Source organism: Cryptomeria japonica, chromosome 5 (genome assembly GCF_030272615.1).
Source record: "Cryptomeria japonica chromosome 5, Sugi_1.0, whole genome shotgun sequence".
NCBI classification, from domain to species: Eukaryota; Viridiplantae; Streptophyta; class Pinopsida; order Cupressales; family Cupressaceae; genus Cryptomeria; species Cryptomeria japonica.
Window position 1 is genome coordinate 218093289 of NC_081409.1, and position 18932 is coordinate 218112220.

The following is an 18932-nucleotide window of genomic DNA, read 5'->3' on the forward strand; positions in this document are numbered from 1 at the left end:
GTATGTACTCTCCATTTTTGGACTTCCGATTTCTAATATAAAAAAAAAAATGCATTAAATCATTATCTTGGAAATACTTCCTCAATGGATGAAATATATTCAATAGTATTCATGAATAATATTGGATTAGTCAATTGGATGATATTTTCACCCTAAGTGAATAAAGGAGAACATGTGTATTAGGGTTAATTTTTTGTGCGGAATCAAAGTGTGAATTTTTGTAAAAGTATTTTCCTGAAAAGTTATAAAAACTTTGATTTAGGAGAATTATTATTTTTGTATCTGAAAAGATCTAATTTTTAATGCAAACTTTAACCAAAGGAAAATCATGATTTACTTTTCATTTGAGGAATCTGATTGGTTTAATTTATGTGCAGGAAACTTTTATCAAAACTTGGAAATAGGAACTCAAGCGAAAACAAAATATTAAATATGCATTATTAATGTCTTAGTGTTGTATTTTAGGGATTCATTTGTAAATGTTTTTCAAACCAAAGGGTGTGTCCTTTGGGAATGCAACTGTCTGTAACTCCTTCTTGTATATGAAAGGGTGTGTCCTTTCATATGTGCCTTTTAATTCATATATTTAATGGGAGTCAGTTTTATAGAGGGGAAGGAGATTTTATATAGAACATCATACTGTTGGAAGGATTGAATATCATTTTGTATTAGAGAAGTCTATAGGAAGAATAAGTATCATTTTATGCAATCAATCAATAATGGAGTATCTGCAAGTGCAACTTATGTATGCAATTATTTCCTAAAGATTAATATACAAGGTTCACTATTTCTTTTTCCAAATAGTGTGTACACTTTTGTGTTGATGATTATCTTTGTCCTCTTGATAAATTTGTTTATAGATTTTCTATGATGTGAATCACATGTCGTTGCATTAAGTAAAAGATTGAGTTCTTATTGTTTGTGTAACGCATACTGAACTTTCATAGTTGATGAGAGGTTGTCTCTTGAGTTGATAAGATATCTTTGTCCACAAAGTGTCATATATATATATCCCTGGATAGAGGCATTGGTATGTTATTGATCTTTTAAGGTTTTGATCTGTATGCATTCAAGGTCCTTGATAGAGAAACGTTCTTCCCAAATCCTATATGAACTAATCTATGCAGATTTCATTTAAATCCTGAAAGCAATCTCATTTTCAATATACATTCACAATCATTTCTTTTCAAATCATTCAGTTAAAGCACGTAATAAAGCATAGTTGCAGAACAATAATTTTCCAGTTGTGTAAATTTGCTAAAAGGTATAAATCCACTATAAATAACCTCTTTTGTGCTTGAGAGGAAGAGGCATACCCATCTAGGTTCAATGGAGCCTAAAGTGCAGAGGGATTTGGTCTTTGACCATCCCTGTTCATTGGCCAAGGCCGATTGGATTACTTGAGAATTTGGAAAGTCTTTTGGTTTTCCAATCTGTGGTATAGAGAGAGAGAGAGAGAGAGAGAGAGAGAGAGAGAGAAGAAGGAGGGGGGAGGGAGAGGAAGAGAGATCAAATCCAGGACACAACATGATCCTTAGAACATAATATGACCCCTAACAACATCTAAGGGGTCATAGGGTGTCCTAAGGGGTCATATGACACTATATTATCCCTTAGCACGCCATAGGACCTATAACGATACCAAATAGTGTCCTAAGGGGTCATAGAACACCATATGACCCTTCAGAACACCATATGGTGTTGTTATGGGTCATTGGTGTCCCAAGGGGTCATATGGCATCCTATGACCCCTTAGGACACCATATGGTGTTTTTATGGGTCGTATGGTGTCTTAAGGGGTTATATGGTGTCCTAAGGGGTCACAGGACACCATATGTCCTCTTAGGAAACAATACGACCTCTAATGACACCTAAGGGGTCATATGGTGGGCTAATAAAATGATATATTAAATTTAAAGTTATGAATAGAACATCAGTATTTTAGTTTTGATATAGCTAAGTTAGACCATTATCAGCATAAGAGAGACTTTAAGCGAACAAACAACGAGGCTTCATTAAAAAGAAAGTGTAAGAGCTTGACCTAACCCTAAGAGTACTGCCTAAGTTCTAAATTATTTGATGCTATTAAATTTGTATGGTTATAGGACTAATCTTGATTGTGACTATAGGAATTACACACTTGATTTCTTTCATGGGTATGTACCATTCCAAGCCGTTTGACAAGTGATGATCATCATATACTACCACTGCCATGCATACAACAAACTTTGATTTCTTTAGGTGACAGGTGTTTTGTAACAACATGGGAACTCTCGCATACCCACCACTATCGTTCTCTAGGACATCATCTGTGTTATTCTCCCTCTTTCTCTTCCTACCGGTTGTTTCCTTCTGAAAAACATATTGTAGGTACTCTGACTCATCATGTTGCTTTGTTGACACTATTTTCCACATCTGCTCTGCTCATTAAAATCATATTCAAGAAGAATATTGCTACAGGTTTCCTTGTTTGTCACGGTAATACACCTGTGGTTCAATTTCAAACCCTGTTCCTCCTATTCAATACACACACACACACAAATCCATCAGTCAATTTTCTTAGGAGAACATACATGATAAATATAAAAGAGGAAGCTTTAGACAAGAAATAAATTCACTTACTTCTATAGAAGTGTAGACACAGTTGCAATGGGGTATGGAGGGAGGGAGGGAGAGAAGAATAGAAAGAGGTATGGGGTATGGAGGAAGGGAGAAGGGGAGAGAGCGAGAGAGAGAGAGGGATGGGGTATGGAGGAAGGGATAAGGGGAGAGAGGGAGGGATGGGGTATGGAGGAAGGGAGAGAGGGAGGGATGGGGTATGGAGGAAGGGAGAGAAGGAGGGAGAGAGAGAGGGATGGGGTATGGAGGAAGGGAGAAGGGGACAAAGAGAGAGAGAGAGAGAGAGGCCTTGTATGCGTTTGAGAGGGGGAGACAATACACTTATTTGTGTATATATATACTTAACATATTATATGTATATGCACATATTATATATACAATATCATATTATACACATATTATATATTACATATATTATATGTATATATACATTATATATAATATCATATTATACAATAGCGCGTACGCGCTTCTTACACCATAAGTACCCTGCACGTGCTTTTTAAACCATAAGTACACCATACGCGCTTTTGACTGTTTAGGCTTGGAAATAGGCCTAGATGACAAAGCTACGGTTTGGAAGTTTGATTTCCCTCCATTTCTCTCATTTTTGACGTGTTTTATTTTATCAACTTGGTTTATTGACTTTGTCATCATCAGGTTTACACTTCATCAAGTGGGTATTTCTAAAATTGCCACCATATTTTCACCCATCTTCTGAGCTTTCTAACCATATAATTTTATTTCAATTTGAACAACAATAACATATTATTATTGAATTTCTTTTACCAATGTCTCCATAGTTCTCACAGACATAGGTGCACTATTTTTTTAATAACTTTTGATATACTTATCCAAATTTAGAAAACTTTATATATTATTGTAGTGCACTTGATTATTTACAATTTAAAAAAAATTGTATTTTTCGATTTGTTTAGTCCAACTTATGCTTCGCGCACGAATAGGTACCTAATTTTCAGGATGTGCTCGATTGGAAAAATCATAAAAAACAAAATACTCAACAAAAAATTACAAACAAATACACATCTTCTAGTGCTCACTCTTAACTATCTTTCTGCCAAAGGATTTCTCAAAATACTAAATCTAACTATGACTTTTTTGATGCGCACGTCAAACACTATGTTATGTTTTTCAGAAAAAATCAGGGTTTATTTTTCGTGCGCGAAGGATTTGACCCCCTTAATCTTATCCAATTTTGAAAAATTTTAGTAGTTTGGAAACTAGATTCAGATTAATACAATATTTGTTCTTTGATTATCTTCATATCTTGAGTGGATGACTTTCAAATTTTGCCTCCAAGTTCAGGTTCACCTGATTTTAGAAAAAAAAAAAAAAAAAAGTGTCCACTTATACCCCCCTTTTTGACCACCATCTTTGTGCACTTACCCAGTTGTGAACATGTATTGGTGTTCAATTAAATATTTATTTTGTATTTTTTTTAATTATTTACTAATAAAAATATTTATATTTTGGGGGGGGTCACTATGACAATAACATAACGGCTATTGGAACTATGTCATCTATTGATGCTCTTCCCTACCTGTATTTATTTGACTGGCCTCTAAACACAATCAACAATTATGATTAATTAATCTGTAAAAGACCTCTCTTTTCTCATGCTTCCCTACGGATTTGATAAATCCTTCCCACGAAGCGCTAAGGAGACACAATCTGCTCCCTTTGTTGATATCTTTGATGAGGATGTGATTTAATGCGTTTAGTAGGAGAGCTTTGATTTTTTATAATATATATAGTACGTGGACCATCAACATTGAAATGAAATGAAATGAATGTTTTTAATAACATCTATGAGGCTGAACAACCCATGGGACCCACAGATAGCTAGCAAAGCACGTGTAGCCAAAAATAAACCCAGACTGAAAACTAAGACTGCTAGGCCTCTTTCTCCTTCTGCAACTTGGTTCTTTTGTTGTGTATCTTGCTTAGGAGATCTGTAACTCTTGTTATATTTTCCTTGACAAATAAATTACTCAAGGTGCCTACATTTAATGTCTCAACATAATTGGTCTGAATGCCATTGTAGGATGGACACTCCATGATGTAGTGTCATTATATATCCACAACCCCTTGAGTGAAATATCTGCATCTTCTATCTTCCCATTCCTCTTTGGGTAATCATCCATCTCCTTGTTTCGCATCTAAGTTGATGTTAGCTGGTCCTTAAATCTGAGAAATTAACATTTTTGTCTTCCACTTTATGTCCATTCCTATATAGTTTTTTTTGTGTATGGTCATGTGTAGAATTGAAATGTTTGATATAGTATTCTTTTTTTCTCCCTAATTGACCTGTCCACATGTTTTCTTTGAAATTGTCTTGCACATATTTTTTTATTTATCCATTGTTATTTGGGCAATCGTTTAGATTAATGCCCCATTTATTCATCCACTTAATGTTTATTTCATCCATGTGCTCTTCCTTCTATCTACTCTTTCTCTTGATGCTATTTTTGGTCAATGATGTACCTCCATGTTTTCTATCCTCCTTAAATAACTTAACAATCGGAACATAGATGATGCTTCAATAGGGAAGGCCTCGGCCTCCACTAGGACAATCTCATATGGGATAGATGACTTAATCTTGAGGCTAACCATAATCAAATGCCTTTTTTGTCTTTCTATTTGTTTCCATTTCCTTGTTGAAGTGTTGTTGCCCCATACTTCACATTCATATAGTACCATCGGAACCACAAGAATCCCAAAAAGAGTTTTCTTAGTTTTCCGATCCCATAACTCAGCTCTTCTATATCTATTTTTAAGTGAGTATAAGGCTTCCCAGCCCCCTTGAATCCTTTTTGCCCTACATGTCTCCCAACTGAAATTATTAATCATTTGTAAGAAGTTTCCCTCAAAAACATATTCTCTATGAGCCTTCTTTCTCTTCAAGGTGAAGATCATGACCTTGGTTTTTCTAGTGTTCACCTGTATCCCCACCTCATGATAAAAATGTTCTAGAGCCTTCAAGTGCTCTTCCAAATCTTGTGTTTTTTTCCATTAAGATAAGATCATCAACATATAAGAGAAGCTTTATGAAGTAATTGGCCAAATGAACTCCCCCACCACCAAACTTAATAGGGTAGGGGATAATGGGAAAACCTTCTTAACTCCAATGTTACTTCTAAAGAATTCTAATAAGCCATGTTTGGTATGTATCTTGGCCCAAACTTTGGTCATATAATCTATGAGCAACAACTCTATATTGCATTGGAATTTCCAACTCTTCCATTCTGCTCCACAATTTGCTTCTAGGTACTGTATAAAAAGACTTTTTGAAATCAACAAAGCAGTAGAATACTTCCCCTCATTGTTTATCACATACCTTATCAATCAAATGTCTAAGTGTAATGAAATGATCAATGGTAGAATACTTAGGCCCAAAGCCCTCTTGTCCCTTTGCTCTCTTACCCTCTTTTTCAACCCATATGTTGAATTCGTCTTTCAATCATGCTCCCAAAAGGTTTACCGAAGAGAGGATTGATCATTATAGTGTGGTAATTTGAGGGGTTATTGATGTCTCCACTTTGGAGCAAGGAGACAACAACACTAGTTGAAAAATTTGTCGGAAATCAATTTTGAATAACTCCATTAAATATTCTTTTGATGTGAGGTGTGAGAATTTCCAACCCCCATCTTAAATGTTCTTCTTGTGTGTCATCTATATCTCGAGCTTTACCCACTGCAATATTTTTAATTCCTTCTTTGATATTTTCTGAGGAGAAGAGTTTAATTCTTGATATGATCATCAGTGGGGTACCTTTGCTTTACATACTCTAACCATTGAATATTTGTGATATTATTTTCTTTTCCTGTGTCTCTCTTCTGCAGCTCTTTCCAAAAACCTCTTGGGCTATGCCTCCCAAGCTTAATCAACTCTTTTCTCCTTGTTTGCATGTAATCCTCTTTTTTCATTCTCACTAGTTTTGTATATTCCTTGTTATTACCATGTATTTTGACCATTTTCTTTGTTTCCTTACACTCTTGATCATACTATGGGTTTGCATGGAAGCTATTCTTCCTGTCCCTTTTGGGTCTAGACCGTCTACATGAGTTGAGGGCCTTGAGGATTATAGAAGTTAATTTGACACTGCCTATCATTTCCTTGTTTAAATTGACCAGCCCATTGGCTTCCTCGACATGCAGCTGTTTTTTAGCATTGTTCGAAAGATTTCTTGATTTTTATGTGTCAAGAAGATAGTCCCTTGGGCAACCTCTTTCTTTACTTTTTGTTGCATCTCCTTTTTGTGTTGATTATCCTTTTGCATGTTGATCCTTATATATTTTAGATTATGATCTGATTTCATTTCTATGGGATAGTCCTTCACCTCTATATCTATAACACTTGTCACAAGTCTCTTTGAACTTATAACATAATCTACCACACTCTGACCGTTGTAAGCGTGAATGTTCCTAGAGCTCTACCCAACCTTTAATATATTGCATATAATCAGATCATACAAACTACAAACTCCTAGCAATTCTACCCCATAATGTGTGATAGCCTTTTCCATCTTGAGACATTATTTCCCATTTTTGGCTCCCTTCTTCTAACCATAGAGGATTGTCCCATATTCCCTCCTCCACATTAAGGCAAAGAGACTGATTATTGGTTGTTCTAGCATTAAAGTCTCCAATTAAGTTGATTTCACCTTTGCAGTTATATGTTGATAGATATCTTTTTTCAATGTTGCATAGGGATCTTCTTTGTCTAATTTACTCTTTTTATAGAATTTTGAACCATAAGGAGCAAAGTAGCATGTTGCAAGGTAAATTGTGGACATTTTATCTTCCACTTTTATCCATATGTATTGCTTATTCGGGTCTTCCTTTTCCATGTGAATAATGCTTTCCCGAGAGTCTCTTACTAAGATGGTTACTCCTTTGTGGCCCTTTCCATTTTCAGTTAACTTGTTCCATTGTGATATCTTCATATATCCCTCAAAGTTTGGGACCTTACATCCTTTATGCTTGTGTGTTTCAAGGAGGACAATCACATCCATCCCCTCCGCTATGGGTCCTAAACTAGTCCCTCTCCTCCAAGAGTAACCTCTACAATTCCAGCTTACCATTGAGAGGTGTGCTTGGGGGGGGCACCTTCTAATTTACTATGTGCTATTTTGTAACTGAATTGGGCCTTCCCTCTATACATCCATGCTTCATTGCCTACACTTCTTGCTGCTATGACTTTCTCCCAATCTTTTCTCCTCTCTTCTAGTTACAAAGGAGTTAAATCTTCATCTATGAAGAATCGTGCGCCTTTGAGAAACCTTTTGTTCCTCAAAATTTTTCTCTTGTCCTCAATACTTTTCAAAGTTACTCTCACATTTCTATTTCTGCTATCTTGTGATATTCTACAAATTTTGCTTGCTTGATGAATATGCCATGTCCACTCCAACTTGTCTACTAGAAAGTCTTTTACTAACCTATCGATACGCTCACCTTCCCCATAGTCCTTCAAACCTTTTATTATTATATTTGTTGCCCTTTATTTTCGCTAACTTTCTTCCCCTAATTGCATTTTGATTTGCTTCTCTATGAGTTCCTTTTGATTCTAATCTATTGACCCCTTTGTTACTCGTGCCCAATATTTCACCTCTTCTAGTTGCTCCTTTAGCTTGGCCTCTTTCATCTCTATGTTTGCAATTGTTGATTGGAGCCCTTGTAGGTGTGAGGTGTTACTTTCATCTGATGTTGCAACAAAATTTCCACTTTTAATCTGCTTTAGTTCCTCCTTCACAACCATGATTTCTTGTTGTCGTATTTGTAGTTTGACGATTTCATCTTTGAGACTTGTTTTCTTGCATTATTTTATGATTGGTGTCCATAGCCTCTTTCCATTTATTATACTTCAGGCGTTCCAGTCCTTACAAGCCTTCCAGTCTCCTCTTTAATCCCATCAACTCCTTAACGTATAGGTTTGAGGACCAAGTTAAAGGTGTCGAATTGGGGCTGTATTGGTCCATCTTGCTGTCATCTTCCAACTCCGCTGCAATTTTTGCCTTTTGTTGTTCTATACCATTAATACACTTGTGTTGATGCTCTTGTTTGTGTGCTCTTTTAGTTTGATCGTCTTGGTCCATTTCCATTTCCATCCTCGTTCTTACTTTCTCTTGATGCACCTTATGAATGACTGTTGTTTGGTTGAAGTTTACTATCCTTGGCAAGATAGTGATGAATTTAGTGTGCCCCAACCACCTTAACCTTTTGGCTATCTTAGCTTGCCTTTGCTGTAAAATCCTCTTATATTGTTTGGCATTAACAAATGTAAGTCCTTTTACATTTGGGTGCCTTGCCCACAAGCATGAGATTTCATGTTCCCTGCTGAGGTATCTTTGGTGTATAACACCATACTGCCTATCTGGAGCACACTTTCATGATCATCCCTAATCGTCTTCTCATAACTTTTCTTTAACTCTTCCAATGAGATATTTTGTTCATCCCCTTTGTATTCTGAAAAGTCTATAAGTAAATCTACGTCCTTCTCTGTGATATTTTCCACCATATTGTCTGATTTTAATGTTTTATGTTGTGGGTGATTCATGCCAATGATAGGAAATGTTGTGTTTTATATATGTTGTGGTTTTCCAATTTTATGGGTTGCTAGTTTTGTCTTCTTTAGCAGAAAGGAGACAAAATAAATATTTTTTTTTAAAAAGCAAAGAGAATCAAGAAAAGGGATGGATGATCTATTTTTGTGGGCCAGTGGAGCATTCTGGATCTTCTCTGTCTTCACCTGCAGCCACTTTTCTTGATTCCATCCTATGTCATTCTGCTACCTGTGCTTCCCGTTCAAATGACAAAAACCCTTGATCATCGTGAGCTCTCTATTGTCCAAACAAAACCCTCCATCCCAGTGAGACTCCCTGCCTTTCTACGTTCTCTTTGATTTGTCAGTGAGAAGAACCTTTCGTTTTGCATTCTCCTCTTGCGTTCTCCTCTGTAGTGAAGTAATCCACCACCTTTCGCACATAAAAAACCAGCGCGAAAGAAGACTCGAAAACTCACTAAACGCCAACAAATTATTGCAGAGAGAATGAGAGAGATAATTGTTCATTGGGCTCTCCTACCTCAGACTAACTAATTCAAATAGGTGAGAGATTAAGATTTGTAATAATATGGTCGTATGGCAACGGATCACTACAGTAAAGCTGAAAAGAAAAAGCTAAAACAAGTACTCTCCCTTTCCTCCTCACCTCCTTCACCCGCTCTTCTGCTACCTGTGGACCCCTGCACCCCGCCGCTGGACATTACAACCAGCCTTCTCGAATCCAACAATATTCTGGACATTTGCCCAAGTATTCCCTTCAAAATGGACTTTGTCAAATTTTAATATGTATTGCCTATCTACGCACGATAAACCATCTATTCTGGATATCAATCGATCAAAAGGGCCAATTTACTTTTTTCTGATTGTCTGCACTTCTTCATCATTGCAGTTTGTCAGAGTTCATATATTTCACCATTTTTTTTAATTTGTAATCTTGGAGAAGACTTTATTTTTAGCCGATAGGCTATATATGGTGGCCATAGCCACCGTATTTGTCTATTGTCAGACACCTGAAAAGAAAACAGTTCAAAAATTACCGGAAAAAATCTCTAAAGCAGATTCATTTGTCTCTGGCATTAATGAAATTGCATTATTATATCCTCTTCCACAAGAATTATGTAGGCTCTTTTACCACGGTTTGAATCGAACGACATGATTTATGATTTTACATCAGAGATTTTTATTTATTAAAGCAACAAGTATTACGATCACTTCTTTGCATGTCATTAACAACTACAGCCTGTATGATGGGGTTTGATTGCTTATCGTGACAGCTATAGCCTGTATGCAGTACGCGCGGTAAGTTATTTTAATCTCGATCGTCGGTACTGTGCATGCAATTTTTAAAGCATTTGCTAAAACAGTGCCTCTGATTTGATTGTGACTTTTTGTCGACCTTTCCCACTGATCCAATGTGACTTTTCGTGTACCTTTCCCATCGCCATTCTTACACTTCCATTGAAGTCTTAAACAAGGGTTTGAATAACTAGTGAGATCTAAAACCAACTGAAAATAATATAATATCACAGTCACTCAATGGTTTGATTATGCTAGGAAACTTTATGAACAAGAAGGTAAGGTAGATCTGCCACCCTTGGTCAATAGTACGACAAATATTTTCACCGTGGAGGAGGTTGAGATAGGTATTAGGAAGTTAGGTGTTGGTAAGGCAAAATACTTGTTGGGGCTTCAAGCGGAGTATCTCAAGTGGGGCATTAAATCGCTTGCTCCTCACATTACAAAAATCTTCAACAATATTAGCCAGCAAAGATTCCTTAAAGATTGGACTATCAGTCTTACAATACCTCTTTTTAAGAGCAGTGACGTCAATAACCCCTCCAATTAAAGAACAATAATGATTAATCCTTTATTGGCAAAACTATTTGGCAACATGATTGAAAATAGAATCAACAAATGGGTTGAAGAAAAGCATAAACGTTCTAAAGGGCAATCTGGTTTTAGGCCAAAACACTCGACAGTAAATCATTGTATCACTCTGAGGCACATTATCGTGAAAGGGTGGGAGAAAAAAGAAGAAGCCTTTTGTTGCTTTATTGATTTTAAAAAGGATTTTGACATGGTTCCTAGGGACAAGCTTTGGTTCAAAATGGAAGAGTTGGAGATTCATATACATCTAAGAGCTGATGTTTATAGGATGTACAATGAGGTGAAAGTCAAAATCAAAACTTCAACAGGCATTTCAGAATGTTTTAGGTGTGATATCGGGGCCAAACCATGTTGTCCTCTATCACCTAGTTTATTTGGCTTATATATTGACAAGCTAGAAGAATGGTTAAACATGCAAAATGGTGAGGGTATCCAGTTGGGAGTATTTGTTATTTGTCTACTCCTTTATGCAGACGATTTCATTCTGATTGCCAAGCCTACCTATGGTTTACAAGAACATTTATATATCCTCGAGCACTTCTACAAATGGTGGGAATGCAGGTCAATATCAGCAAGACAAAAGTCATGATTTTTTCTAATAGTAAAAACAAAATCAGCATAAGTTTTATTTTGAAGTAAATATACTTGAGGAAGTTGCAAAGTACAAATATCTTGGCATTGACTTCAACAAAAAACTAAGATGGGAAGGTTGCAGAAAGAAAAGAATATTAGGCGGATGGAAAGAATTTTATGCTCTTCAAAATAGGTGCAGAGAGGCTAAGGTTTGGGATTGGAATACTATTCAAACTCTGTTTGGTCTTTTAGTTTTGCCAGTTGTCCTCTATGGGTGTGAATTATGGGCTAGCAGCACTTCAACCTCACAATGGAAGCAAATCAGGCGAATTCAAAAGTGTTTGATCATTAGCAAGTTCAAAATCAAAAGAAGTGTCTCATATGATATCATGCTAAGAGAAATGGGGGTTTCCCCTATTGAGGCACTTCTTGTGGTGTGTCTCTTAAGCTATCTAAAAAGAACCGAACAAATGGAAGAAAGCAGATGGGCTAAAGTGGTCTCCAATGATATATTGTGCAAAATACAAAAAACATGGAAGCAACAAAACATCAAGTGGATGAGTAAATGGAATATCCATTTCAATATATGTCCCACAAATAACAAAGACATAAAGGCCTTCGTTATGAATAAATTCTACAAGAAGAATTGGGAAAATGGGCTTGGGAGGAAGAAAATTTATTATATCAATGAGTTTAATCCCACATGTGATCAACTTCAAAAAATGTATATTGGGGCCAACATTTCATGGAGTGCTAAAATTCTTATTGCTCAGCAGAGAACCAACTCTCATCATCTTCATTGTGAGACCAGGCACTAGAAGAGGCCAAAAGAGGCTTGGGAAGAGAGAGTTTGCACCTTTTGCATTTCCGGGAACATGGAAACTGAACAACATTTTATTCTAGAATGTGATGCTTACAAAGACAACAAGGACAAGTTTGTTAATATCTTATTTGATTGCTCTTGGCATAGCCTATTTAGCAAGGAGTACATTCAAAAGTTGGGAGTGCTCATCGTCAACTTGCACAAGAAAATAAATGAGTTACTGAAGTTGGTTTAATTTGGCAGCTTGTCCCATAGGCTATGTTTAGCCTCGCGGACTTAAAATTTATCTATCTATCTATCTATCTATCTATCTATCTATCTTGTCGCCCTATTATAATAGTAGTGGATACGGTTTGGAAGAAGATGAAGCATAGCAATGCTTTGAGCTTGAGGGGATTCGAACCAGGTACTTATTCATTTCACTTTCTATCTTGTGTATTGCAGTTAGGCATCTTATTTGTGTAAAAGTGCAATCTTAGATCAAAGTTGATATGTAGGGGAGATGTTTATTTATTTATTTGTTTACCCTTTTTTCATTTTCTGGTAATCTTCGGGGATTGAACTTTGGATTTGGTTTTTGTGAAATGGCCACGTTGGTGTTAGGATTTAGAAACAAATTAGAAGAGCAGAAAAACAGAATTATGAATTCACAACATAGACAAATGAGACTGCACAATTTTATCATGGTTCGACAATTGCCTACATCCACACTTAAAGCAGGGGAATCAATGTATTAATAACCAAGTCTGGTTTGTACATACACAACTACAAGCAGCTCCAGAATTCACTACACAAAATGATATGCAAACAGCTCTTAAAGAGCTTAACAACAGAAGTTGAAGAGCCAAGAATTTTGGCGGTAAAATGGAAGGAGTCCGTTGGACTTCACTTCCAACAATCTCCCACTGAAGACCAACGAATTGCAGCAACAAGTAGATTCCCCCACTCAGTCCTGCTATCAGTTATTGGAAAGGCCGAGAGAAGCTCGGTAGAAATCGAACTTCTCCCACTTAACAACTTTAGTGAGCACATCAGCTGGATTCTTTTGTCTAAATTTATGGCAAAATCATAATCAACAAACCCTTGCAAAATTGCCTTGCCCTTCCCAAACCATAAGCAAAAATTAGAAGTACCCTTGAGATACCACAAAATATACTTGACCGCCTCCCAATGTGGTTTTCTCGGATTAGCCATAAATCTGCTCACCACTCCCACAACATGAGCAATGTCGAGACAAGTAGACACCATAGCGTACATAAGACTGCCAAATGCAGATTGTATGGAATTTTGTCCATAAACTCCTTATCTTCTTGTGTTTTTGGACACAATTGAGAGGACAACTGAAAATGAGAGGCTAAGGGCACACAAATAGACTTACCATCCACCATACCAAATATGTCCAATAGTTTTTTAATGTAGGCTTGTTGAGATAGTTTGGGTTCTCTCTTTTTCCTATCTCGAAAAATAGTCATCCCTAGAATTTTCTTTGCTGCCCCTAAATCTTTCATGGCAAATTCATTTGCTAAGTGAGTTTTAAGCTCACTCACAATCTTCATGCTTGTGCCAACCACTAGCATATCATCTACATAAAGAAGAAGTGTGACAAATTCGCCATTGGGAAGCTTTTTAAAATAGAGACAAGGATCAAACTCGCTACGAGTAGACTTGTCATCAATCATGAATTTTTCAAATTTAAGATACCACTGGCGTGGGGCTTGCTTAAGCCCATACAAACTACATTTCAATCTGCAATAGAAATGTTCCTGACCTTTTTTAATAAATCCTTCAGGCTGATGCATAAACAATTCCTCATCAAGATCACCATGGAGAAATATTGTCTTCACATCCAGTTGTTCAAGCTCAAGATCCCAGGCTACAACCAATCCCAATACTGCTCGGATGGTAGTCATTTTGACTACTGGCGAGAAAATTTCTTTAAAATTGAGGTCTTGTTGCTGAGCATATCCCTTGACAACTAGTCTTGCTCGAAATATTTTGCGACCCCTGGCTTCATCTTTTAATTTATACACCCACTTATTTCTTAATGCCTTTCTGTCAGGCGGAAGTGGCATCAAATCCCATGTCTAATTTCACAATAGTGCATCCATTTCTTCGCACATTGTAGCGTGCCAGTTATCACAATCTGTAATTTTACAAGCTTCTTTGTATGTTGCAGGCTCTGTTTGATCAAAAATTAGCAAAGTAGGCTCAGCTTCTTCACAAAACAACGAGTCATAGTTGAAGAACTTTGCAGGAGGTCGCCTCTGTCTGGTAGATTTTCTCAAACGACTCGCTGGTGGAGTAGTGGAAACATTCAATTTATGAAAATCGATATTAATCCTAATTAATAAATGATGCCCACTATTAATTTCTTGTTAATTTCCCTGTCTGTAGGGAAATCAACGACTTGTGGATTCTTATCCATGTTGGGTGCAGGCAAGTCACCGGAGGATGAACCTACAAAAGTATCTTCCATGGCCTGCATTTGGCGAGTGTGCGGGGAGCTAAGATTCGTGGGAGAATCCCCCATGGTCTGCACGGGAGGATGACTCCTCTATTGTTTGACCGTGGAGGAGGACCCTGTAGGGAGCCCGCGTGAAGACTACAGTGTTGGCTGCGTTGTGCACCCAACGTGTGAGTGTGGAAGCCCAACAAGTTGTGGGGAGGGTGGGTCATGGCGTGCAGGAAGCAGTGGAGATGCAGACCATCGTGAGGAGTGCCCAACAAAATGGTGATAATGTTAGCCAAAATGCTCACCGTATGGGTGTTCCTCCACATCTTCTTCAATGTGAGTGCTAGCTCATGGAAGATGTGCTCTGTTCTATGGACCCCCAATTTTAGAATTAAACGAAGAGCAGCCATTGTAAGCACTTTCTTCATCATTCTCAGTCTGAGAATTGTATTCAACCATGGTAGATGACATAGGGGCTCCCATTTGATGAGGCAGAGCATTGGTAGCATAGTTTTGAAATAGAGACATAGGGACATAGTCTTTTTTTGGTTTATTGGAACCTTGTAGCGCGGGGAAGGAAGTCTCATGAAAAATTATATCCCTGTTGTGAACAATTTTTCTGTGAACCGGATCCCACAATCCGAAACCAAATTGCTCTTCACCATACCCCACGAAAATACATTTCAGCGACTTTGGATCCAATTTGGTTCGTTTCTCCTTGTGTATATGCGAGAAGGCTTCGCATCCAAGTACATGAAGATGCGAGTATGAAATCCTCTTCCCTTGCCATTCCTCTTCTAGAATACCGAAGTCTAATTTAGATGAGGGACTTCGATTGATCAAATATACCGCCGTGTTACAAGCTTCTGCCCAAAATTCCTTGCCTAAACCTATGTTTGATAACATACATTGTGCATTTTCAAGAATTGTCCTATTCATCCTCTCGGTTGCACCTTTTTCTTGAGGAGTGAAAGGAACAACCTCAATTCATCTAATCCCATTATCAACACAAAAATCATCAAATTCATGTGAACAAAATTCTCCACCATTATCTGTTTGTAGACACTTAATCTTATGCCCAATCTGATTTTCAACTAAAGCCTTGAAAATTTTTAATTTTGAAAAGACTTCAGACTTCTTAGAAAGCATATAAATCCATACTTTTCTTGTACAATCATCAAGAAAGGTGACAAAATAGTTAGCTCCTCCTATGGAGGTTACCTCGGTAGGCCCAAAAACATCTGAGTATACAAGCTCCATTGGTGTTGTCTTTGTGTCACGCCCACCTTTCAAAAAACCAACTCTCTTTTGTTTGCCATAAAGACAATATTCACAAAAGGCGAAGTCAACAAGTTTGAGGCCCAGAAGCTAATTTCTTGTGTGCATAACATGGAGTTCTTTCTTGCTAATATGCCCAAGTCTTTGATGCCAAAGATCCGCTTTGTTGTCCTCAATCACCATTGCAGCTCCCACTTCACCATGAGTCTTAAATATGTATAGACTACCCACTTTATTGCCATTTGCAATCAACATGGTACCACGAGTTACCTTCCATGTATCTGGTAGAAAATTTACATTGAGACCTTGATCAAAGAGTTGTCCAACGGATATCAAATTTCGTTTCAATTTTGGGATATGTCGAACATCTTTGAGCAACCATATTTTACCACCTTCTAATGGCAGCAACACATCACCTTTTCCTCTAATTTCACAAGCTTTGTTATCTCCTAAGAAAACATTTCCTAAATGACCTTCATGGTAGTTAATGAATGCTTCAAGACATGAGGTAGCATGATGTGAGGCACTGGAATCAAGCACCCATGAATCCGAAGTAGTGTCGATTGTTGAAAGGATTAGTACACTGTCATCTTTATCGTAAACTGTATTTGCTTCGCTGTCCCGCACCCTCTCTTGTGCCCTTTTGAAGTTTCTACAATCCTTCTTTACATGACCAGCTTTGCCACAAAACCAACAATCACCATTTCTATTTCTAGACTCCGATCTCCTTGTTGATTTCGAACGTCTATGATAATTATTTCTGCCTCTATTATGGCTTCTATCTCTATTTTTGGTGCTTACCACCATTAAGGCTTCATCGGATGAAGGTTCATCATTCTTTCTTCTCAAATCCTCGTTGAGAAGAGTAGCTGCTACATCATTAAAAACCAACTTATTTTAACCAGATATTGATGTGCTAACTGTTGGTACAACATCATACCAACTGCTTGGCAAAGAACATGATAAAAGAATAGCCTTGCTCTCATCATCTTGTGTCATCCCCACCGAAGTTGTTTGACTAATCAATGTATTAAATTCATTGATGCGATTTGCCATAGCGCAACCTTCCTTCATCTTAAGCTTGTACAACCACTTCATGATAAACACTTTATTGATAGTCGACGCCATTTCATACATGGATGTGAGTCTATCCCATACATCTTTTGTTGTTGCATCACCCGTGACATTGAAAAGAACATTGTTGGACAGCGAGAGAAAAATTGCCGCCCTTGCCTTCTTGTCTAATTTTTCTCATTCTTCATAAACCATCGCAGTTGGTTTCTTTGCTTTCCCTTCAAGCGCAAGTGAAAGGTCTTGCTTTATTAGCAAAGACTCCATTTGATCCTTCCATAACCCAAAGCTCTGACTGGAGAACTTCTCTATCTTCGCTTCTTCCATGATTCTGGAATTTCAACCACCGAAATCTTAACAGCGATCTAACCTCGCTCTAATATCAATCGTTGGGATTTAGAAATGAATTAGAAGAGCAGAAAAAATAGAATTATGAATTCACAACATCGACAAATGAGACACACAATTTTATCATAGTTCTGCAATTGCCTACGTCCAAACTTAAAGCAGGGAATCAATGTATTAATAACCAAGTCTGGTTTTTACATACACAGCTGCAAGCAACTCCAGAATTCACTACACAAAATGATATGCAAACAGCTCTTAAAGAGCTTAACAACAGAAATTGAAGAGCTAAGAGTTTTGGCGATAAAATAGAAAGAGTCCGTTAGACTTCACTTCCAACATTTGGTTCTCTACATGGTCTTCCTGAAGTTGAAGCCATCTTCTATGAGCTAAAGGCAATATCATGGTAAGCTTGAGATTACCCGGTTGATTGATGCCTGGATTTTCTGTGCTTGCCCCTATACGTCTGCTTCTTTTGTGGGTTTGTGAAATACCTTGATGGGATTTCAAATCGTTGACCTATTGTTTCTCAAATGAAATAATTTTTTAATGGTTTTTTCTGGTTCAAGCTTCGGTTTCATTTATTTTCATACCAAAACAAGATTGAATACAGAGTTTCGTATCTAATGAACGCCAAATACTAGGAGCCCTCTCTTCTCCGCTTCTGCATGGCATCGCCGCCCTTCAATTATTTATATAAATTAAAAGATTCGATTTTAAATGCGGAAAGCAAATGCGAATGTTATAAACGTGAATTTTGTAAGTGGCTACGAAAGCCAAGATTCCCGTTGGTTTGTAACTGGATTCTGTCTAATAATGAAAATGGATCATATTGTGTTTTAATACTAACTTTTCTTTTCCCAATAATCCAAAGGTTTTAGTACCTACTTATTTTAAATTCTAAATTCTAAATTTTAAATTTTACAGGATACAATTTGCATGCTTAAATTACAAGAGATTTATCTAGACGTTTGGATATAGTATTATTCGCTGTATTTTTATTTTCAACGGCAACAGATTTGAATGTTGGAAGATTCACAAGCGAATATTTTAATCATTTATTATTATTCAATTCTTTTTGTTTCATATATATATATTTCGACGGAAATGGGTGCACGGAAAGAACAACGAGCAGCAGAAAAACCAATGGATGATGAATGGATGATGAATTATATTTTAATATAATAATATATTAATATGTTTATTTTTAATTTGATATTTGTCCCTATTCAATGTAAGTGTTATTATACCTTTCCAAACATGTGTTGAAAGCTATTCTCTCTTTTATATTTTAAACAAAA